We start from the raw sequence: 9394 nt of genomic DNA on the forward strand, positions 1-9394 counted from the left end.
GTTTGCTAACAAATATCATATCATACGATTCCATATCCAACATTATGAGAGGTTGGCACATATTTATATTTCCCATTTCCCTGATGGCTAATATTATGGAACATTATATCTTGTGCTTCTTGGACATTTGGTTGTGCTCTTTTGAGATATGTCTACTCAGGTCCTTTTTATACATTTAGATTGTATTCTTATTGATTTTAAACATTCTTTATATGTTCCTAAGATAAACACTTAGTTAGATATATTTAGATAAACAATGTATAACACTATGTGTTTTTATTAGTTTTGATGGTATTTGACATTCACAACAATTTCAATGTAAAGTACTTATTCTCTTTTTTTGGTCTGTTTACACTTGTTAGTAGGATTATTGTTATTCTGTTGCTAAATTCTGATGTTCCTTAAAGCTTCTGCATCTGAAACCTTCGCTAGTTGTATAGCTTATAAGCATTTTGTTTCATTGTGACAAAATATTTCATCTGATTTATTTTTTAAAGTTCTATGCTTTTAGGACCTAAAATGGTTTCTTTGGCTAACTTTATGATTATATGCTGTTAGTTAGCAATTTAATTCAATATTTTTTATGATGGTATATCAACAATATTTTCTGAAGGTGATCCTTTCCTCTGCTTTATCTCAGAACTATTTTCAAAGTTTAACTGATAATTACAGTAAAAATTTATTTATGAAATATCAATAATATTGCATTTTAGGGCTAAACTATGGCTTCGTAGAGATTGCTGAAATTCACCAAGATGAGTTCTCCAATATTGTTCTCTTTTTCCACAAAGAATTGTAAGACTGTCTTTTCTACCATGGGTATTTGACATGTAAGATCATTAGCTGTTCATAATCAAAATTATTGAAGCAAGACAAAAGAGTATGGAAAACTATTCTTGGTTTGAGGATGTGAGGTACATGAATTGTTCCACAAGGGCTTAAGTCTACAATATGTTCTTAGAGACATTTATCTCTGTATAAAACATCTTCAATATCAAGAAGAGTTAAACTTGTTAAACAGCTATAATTAGACTTCATATAATGAATTTCTAATAATTGATGTTTAAAAATAGCAATAGTAACATGTGCATCTATTATAATCCAAACTCCCTGATACAAAGATATTTATAAAATAAACTAATATCTATTTCCATTAATTTATTCACTTTACATCTTGATTAATGCCCTCTCCCTGTTCTTTCAGTCGCCCCACACACACCACCCCTCCACCTATCCCTCTTTCACCTCTGAGAATGGGGAGGTCCCTCCTTGGGAACCAACCCACTTTGATACCTCAAGTCACCACTGGACTAGGTACATCCTCTCCCACTGAGGTTTGGTAAGGCAGCCCCGTTAAGGAAGATGGAACACTTATCCATAGGCAGGCACAGGCAACAGAGGGTAAGACCCCCTGCTATACTTGTTGGGGGACTATCATGAAGACCAAGATGTACATTTGATAAATATGTAAGAGGCCCCAGTTCCAGCACATGTATGCTCTTTGTGGTTCAGTGTCTGGGAACTCTCTAAGGTCCAGGTTATTTGGCACTGTTGGTCTTCCTCTGTAGTTCTTATTCCCTCCGGATTCCTCAACCTTTTCCCCCACATTTTCCACGAGATTTAAGGGCTTGGTTTAATGTTTGGCTGTAGATATCTACATCTGTTTAGGTCAGTTATGGGGTACAGCCTCTTAGAGGACAGTTATGATAGGTTGCGAATCCTAGTATATTTTATTCTGACAGATATAAACATAGCCTGAGGCTCTAAGGTAGTTGAAGGTGGAAGGCTGGCCAGCAATGTATTCTTTTAGATCATTTAAGGACAGCTTGTTACCCACCACTGAAATTGGCAGGGGTTGCTACTGCATTCACTTATGTCTGTCTCACACAGGGCACCTGTGTATCTAGACAAGCAGTGACAAATATAGCTGTCAACAGTGTCTTCACATATTGTATCATTGTGAGAAGGGTTTGACCAACAGAGAGGTGTCAAAGTCTCACAGTGTGTCCCTGTGAACCCACTACCCATGCAGACACAGTGGTTTTTGTTTCCTTCACCCATATATCGACCTCCTTGGAGACTTGTCTGATTTGCACATTCTGCAAAGTTGAGTTCACAATGCTCTCCAAGGAGTTTAGGTGTTTATTCACAGTAGTAAGTCCCAAGAGCATCCTGACACTTGGTACCATGTAGGCATGGCTGACATCCACAGTCATCAATTTCCAAATCACAGTCCACAACAAGATACTCTTGAGGACCGACATACATGTATCTTCCTATCTCATTGGGGAACACAGCCTCACTCATGTGGGGATCATAAAGAAATTTGTTTATCCACTTTCAAGTCACAATGCCTGCCTTGGTATCCAAGCACACCAAGCAGGAGTAGCCATTGATTCCTTCCTGGTGCACAACTCCTTTGTAGCAAGGACTGGAAGCACACTCATTGTGATCTATCTTATAGAACTTTCTAGAAGATACAGATAAGGTGCCCGGAGTCTTTATGGCATGTGCTCCATGTTGGCAGGTGTTGTGTCCAAAGGAATTAGTGGCAGTTTCACAGGTCAACCAACTGTACCCAGGAATACATTGACACAGGAAGCCTCTTTCTCCTGGGGTGTTCACACAAATGAAAATTATTTGGCATGGACTGGAGAAGCAATGGTATTTTAGATTCTCACAGTCTTTATCCAAGTTATTAGCTATATCTAAGCAACAAATTGCTGTCTTGTAGAAAAGCTTTATGCATGCAATTGTTTTGGCAAGAATTTAAGGGATATCTGGTACTTTTTAGTGCAAAAAATGAATACTGGCAGCTCAATTCACTTCAGGAGTAGGTACATATTTTTCCACTGAGAGCAGAAATGACAGCCCAGTTAAGGGAACAGGATCCAAAGTTAGACAACAGAGGCAGAATAAGCTGTCACTTATTGGGGGACCTGCATGAAGACCAAATTCCATATGTTTTACATATGTGTGGGGGACCTATTTCCAGCCCTTGTATTATATTTGGTTGGTTATTCATTCTCTGAGAACCCACAAGGGTCCAGGTTAGTTGATTCTGTTGGTCTTCCTGTGGAGTTCCTATCCGCTTTGTGTTCCTCAATCACTCCCTCTACTTTTCCACACAACTCCCTGAGCTCCATCTAATATATGGATCTGAGCCTGTATCTGTTTAGTTAAGCTGCTGGATGGAGCCTCTCAGAGGACAGTTTTGCTAGGCTTCTCTCTCATAAAATTTATATCCATAATTTTCAAAATTAAAAAAATTAAAATCTGGTGAAATATTGAGGGTCACTTATATATACAATCATATCATCTGCACATAGTGATATTTTGACTTCTTCCTTTCCAACTTGTGTCCCCTTGACCTCCTTTTGTTGTCTAATTGCTCTGGCTAGGACTTCGAGTAGTATATTGAATAGCTAGGTAGAAAGTTGGCAGCCTTGTCTAGTCCCTGATTTAGTGGGATTGCTTCCAGCTTCTCTCCATTTACTTTGATGTTGGCTAATGGTTTACTGTAGATTGCTTTTATTATGTTTAGGTACTGGCCTTGAATTCCTGATCTTTCCAAGACTTTTATCATGAATGGGTGTTGGATTTTGTCAAATGCTTTCTCAGCATCTAACGAGATGATCATGTGGTTTTTGTCTTTGAGTTTGTTTACGTAGTGGATTGCATTTATGGATTTCCATATATTAAACCATCCCTGCATCCCTGAAATGAGGCCTATTTGATCATGATGGATGATTGTTTTGATGTGTTCTTAGATTCGGTTAGAGAGAATTTTATTGAGTATTTTTGCAGTGATATTCATAGGGGAATTTGATCTGAGGTTTTCTTTCTTTGTTGGGTCTTTATGTGGTTTAGATATTAGAGTAATTGTGGCATCATAGAATGAATTAAGTAGAGTTCCTTCTGTTTCTATTTTGTGGAATAGTTTGAGAAGAACTGGAATTAGGTTTTCTTTGAAGGTCTGATAAAACTGCACTAAACCCATCTGGTTCTGGGCTTTTTTGGTTGGGAGACTATTAATGACTGCTTCTAATTTTTTAGGGGTATCGGACTGTTTAGGTCATTAATCTGATCCTGATTTAGCTTTGCTGCCTGGTATCTGTCTAGGAAGTTTTCCAGTTTTGTTGAGTATAGCCTTTTGTAGTAGGATCTAATGGTGTTTTGGATTTTCTCAGGATCTGTTGTTATGTCTCCCTGTCTCCCTTTTCATTTCTGATTTTGTTAATTAGGATGCTGTCCCTGTGCCCTCTATTGAGTCTAGCTAAGGGTTTATCCATTTTGTTGATTTTCTCAAAAACAGAACAAAACAAAACAAACAAACAAACAAAAAACAGCTGGTTTGGTTGATTATTGTATAGTTCTTTTTGTTTCGACTCAGTTGATTTCAGCCCTGAGTTTGATTATATCCTGTCAACCGCTTCTAGGCCTTTTGGCTAAGATCAACTGTGATTATAGCCTGTCATCTACTCCTCTTCGGTGAATTTACTTCCTTTTGTTCTAGAGATTTTAGGTGTGCTGTAAAACTGCTAGTGTATCCTCACTCCTCTGGATCAGGGAGTTTGCTATGAGATTTTGCCTTTTGTTAATATTAGAACCTACATCCATAAATTCTCACAAATACAACTGCCCTGAAAAAGTAGACGATAGGTAAAATATGTACTGATAGAAGTATCCAGAGCATTTTAATAAACAAAGGCTTTTGTTATAATAGTTCCACGTGAGAATGTGGAGAAAAAGGGACAGTCTTCCATTGTTGGTGGGTCTGCAAACTGGTACAACCACTCTGGAAATAATTCTGAAGGTTCCTCAGAAACAGGGCCCCCAATGGAGGAGCTAGAGAAAGTACCCAAGGAGCAGAAGGGGTCTACAATACTATAGGTGAAACAACAATAAGAACTAACCAGTACTCCCAGAGCTCGTGTCTCTAGCTACATATGTAGCAGAAGATGGCCTAGTTGGCCATTATTGGGAAGAGAGGTCCCTTGGTCTTGCAAACTTTATATGCCCCAGTACAGGGGAACACCAGGGCCAAGAAGTGGGAATGACTGGGTAGGGGAGCAGAGTGGAGGGAGAGTATATGGGACTTTCCAGATAGCATTTGAATGTAAATGAAGAAAATACCTAATAAAAAATTGGAAAAAGTTAAAAAAAATAAAACCTGTGAGTTTATCATTATAAAATGCTTTGTCTTATTATTATTATGAATATATATGCATATATACATAAATATATATATATATGTTATAGTTATTAATGTGCAGTGAGATTGTAACATGAAAACATCAATTTATAACTAGATAATAGCTTTTCTTTAAATATTGTTTTCTTTAATAGTACTATACATGAAGCAATCAATCAATATTGGTGATTATAGTGACAATTGTGATTATGATCAATTCACTCTTAAACTATAACCTTTTTATACTCAAAAATATCAGGGTAGATGATTTGATTAATGAGACATAGGCTAATGATAGGGCCTTGTTGAATGAGATGGTGTTATGCAGATATTCTTGTGGCAGTCCTATAAGTAAGCACAGCAAATCTCAGAAGGATATTAGGAGTATTTGTATGAGGCTGAGTAGTGGGCCATGAAAGGTCATACTAATAAGTCAATGTTTTCCATAGGCAATATATATATATAATGAAGAATAAAATATAGAGGAGTATCACCACCACATTTTATGTTAGAAATATTAGTGAAAGACTGAAAAGTTGTGAGAGAGTCCTAACTCATGCATAACTTTTGGGAGTTGATTATTTTAATACCAGTTATTTTGTGATAGAATAAGACAAAGAATTATACTTACAACCGATTTTATAAATAACCATATTTTCAAAAAAACTAGCACATACAAATCAATTAATAAGTTATTTTAACATTTGAATTAATACTTTTTAATCATCCCAAAGCTTTATACTGCACATAAATCTTTAAAGCAGTATATTATATTTTATGATTTCTGTAAAATAATTTCTAAGTATTCTAAGATCATCTTCATTTCTTTACAAATTTATGTTTTTATTTGGGCTTATTATCAATTATATTACAATAAATTTCCAAAGAATACATTTTATTTAAAATCTCTCATTTCATGCACTATATTTTGATTCTATTCTTTATTTTTTATCCAAAATCAGACATACCATTTACTTTGAAAACAAATGTCTTCCAGAATTTATATTTGCTACATTCTAAAATCAAAAGTTGTGTATTTCTTTGCCAAACCCTCAACCACATAAGTGCGAACACCCAAAATTTTTTCAGGATCCCAGAACCAGAGACTGCAAATACAACTTTGTTTTTGTTTTGTTTTGTTTTTGTTGTTGTTGTTTTGTTTTGTTTTGTTTTTGAAATGAAGTCTCACTGTGTAGCTCTGGCTGTCCAGGAATTCTCTATGTAAACCAGACTGGCCTGGAACTCACTAATATCTGTCTGCCTATACCTCCCAAATTCTGGGATTAAAAGTGTGCACTACTATGCCTGGCTAAAGGCAACTCTTGAACTGCAACTGGCGAGAGTTTAGTATCAACTGACCCAGAATTCCCCTATGCAGAGCCAACTGCTCTTCCAAGAACTAGCCGCTGAAGCTGTCTGTATCCCCTGGCAAAGGGAAAACCAGAGAAATCCTTGCCAGGAGTGCCTGCCTCCTGGTGAGTTCTGAACTAGTCCCCCTACCCATGGCCCTAGAGATCACCAGCCCCAGCAGTCACACTAAAATATTCTTGTAGCTTAGGCAGGGCCTGGAACAGGTGAGAAATGGTGTTCTTCTCAGTCTGGCATCTCTACCTACGTTTGCTCATATCCATCAGGCTTAAAGGCAAGGTCCCAGCATCCTGATGGGAACACAGTCTTTCCCAGGTTCTAGCCTCTGAACAGGAGTACTGGCTTGTTTGGGTCCCCAGGGCTGAGAGCAAAATCTGCAGAGTGCATAGGCTGATTTATCTTCAAAGCTGGACAGAAACTGGTGGAGACCATCTGGCTTTACCTTCTATAGGAACCATTTTATGTAGGGTCCTGTCAGTCCCCTAAGTGCATTAAATAACAGACAGGTATTCTCCATAAGTACAGGGCCCTGCACCTGGTGAGCTGCCTCCTCATACTTCTGTATGGAAATCTCATCCAGTTCTTCCTGGTATTCAGGCAGGTCAATTTTCTGTGCCACCAATGTGCATGAAAACTTATCTCCTAGAATCTGGATGAAGTCCTCCAGCTTCTTTGCATTGCCCATCACTAACACTATCTTCTTCCCCACCAAAGACTCAGCTACTGCAAGCATTGGTTACAGTCCAAAATGATCATATTCTTCTTCCTCCCATACTTCTTCCCAGATAAAGCTCACTCCTTTCTCCACATTACTTCCTGTTCTTTCCCTCAAAACTCCCCTCATCCAAAAAAATAAAGGAACAAAAATCAATAAATAATCAAACAAAACAAAAATACACAATAAATAATCAAACAAGACAAAAATACACATATACATCAAACACACACACACACACACATGTGCACATGCACACGCACACGCATACACACCCAAGTCAGTTTTGTGTTGGCCTACTTCTGCTGGACCTAGGGCCTACCTTGTCATGTGGTTGATATACGCAGTGTCACTCCATTGGAAAAAATTAATTAATTTTCTCTTTTCTAACAGGTATCATTTTCAGATAATTTCTTGATTAGCAATAGGACTTTGTGCCTACTTACCATTCTGCATCATGGAAATATTTTGTCTGGTTTGAATTTGTGCAGGTCTTGTGTGCATGCTTTCTATGAGTACCTATGGATGTCCTTCCTGTTGTGTCTGGAAGATTTTTTCTTAGAGTCATCCACCCTCTATATATTTTTCTTTTTGTCTCCTTTTCTGCATGGATCCTATCCTTGAGCCTTGGTGATAAGGGTAGAAAAAGAAATTTGACTTAGGGTTGAGTGTTCCAAAGTTTCTCACTCTCTACATATTGTTGAGTTTTAGATTCTTTTATTAATTTCATGTACTTCCAAGATGCTTCTCTGATAAAGATTGGTGTGTATAGTAATATGTTATGTATGATTTTACTGGTATGTTCATTTAGAAGTTTGATAGTCATAGAAATCCCACTATGTCTCAAGATCTGTCTTATTTCATGTTCTTGGTAACATTAGCAGTGTTAGGTATGGGTTTCATCTCATGGAATTGACTTTAATGTAACCAAAAACATAACTGGCTACTTATATAATATTATGTCACTATTACACCAGTAAATTTTATAGACTAGTCATTGTTATATGTTAAAAGATTTGTATCTGGGCGATCTGATGAGTTTCCCTTTCTGGTAGCCTGAAAACTACTTTCCAGGGTGAAGCTTGTAGTTTAGTTGCTCTCAATCTTTCTAATGCTGTGACACTTTAATATAGTAATTTACATTGTGATAATCCAAACCATAAAATTATTATTTCTACTGCATAACTGTAATATTGCTACTGTTATAGATTACAAAATATCTATTTTCTGATTGGCTTGGGACATTTGAATCAACATCCATTTTGAAGAATAATACATTGGAAGTACACATTCTTCCAATAATAAACTCAAACCAACATCCACTTTTGAAATACAATACACTAGAAATAAAGATTTCTAATACAGAGCAAATACTGAAATAAAGTATGGAACAGAGACGAAAGGAAAGGCCCTCCAGAGACTGCCCTGCATGGGGATCCATCTACAGACACCAAACCCAGACACTATTTTGGATGCTAAGGAGTGCATGCTGACAGGAGCCTGCTATAGCTGTCTCCTGAGAGGCTTTGCCAGAGCCTGACATATACAAAGGTGGATGCTTGCAGTCAACCATTGAACTGATCACAGGGTCCCCAATGGAAGAGTTAGAGAAGGGACTGAAGGAGCTGAAGGGATTTGCAACCCCATAGGAAAAACAACAATATCAACTAACCAGAGTTCTCAGGGTCTAAATCACCATGCAAGTAGAAGACATGGAGGAACCATGGCTCCAGCTACATGTGTACCAGGGGATGGCCTTGTTGGGCATCAATGGGAGGAGAGGCCTATGGTCCTGTGAAGACTTGATGCACCAGTGTAGGGGAATGTGAGGACAGGGAGGTGGGGGTAGATGGTTGGGTGAGGGAGCACCCTCATAGGAGCAGGGGGTGGGAGGATGGGATAGGGGGTATCTGGGGAGATCAGGAAAGATGATAACAATTGAAATGTAAATAAATATCTAATAAAAATATATTTAAAAAAGAAATGTAAATAAACAAAATATCCACTAGAAAAGCAAATTGTAAAGAGAAAAAAATTCAAACCAACATCCACTTTCAAAATATAATACATTAGAAATACAAATTCTTCATGTTATTAAATAAATTCAATTTCAATAT

At 37.3% G+C, this 9394-nt stretch overlaps 1 pseudogene; it reads right to left on the reverse strand.

Moving 5' to 3' along the window:
• Nucleotides 1-6702: 6702 nt before the first annotated feature.
• Nucleotides 6703-7295, reverse strand: LOC110313791 (annotated as a pseudogene).
• Between the last annotated feature and the right edge of the window lie 2099 nt (nucleotides 7296-9394).

The sequence above is a fragment of the Mus pahari genome, chromosome X (assembly GCF_900095145.1).
Source record: "Mus pahari chromosome X, PAHARI_EIJ_v1.1, whole genome shotgun sequence".
Taxonomy (NCBI): domain Eukaryota; kingdom Metazoa; phylum Chordata; class Mammalia; order Rodentia; family Muridae; genus Mus; species Mus pahari.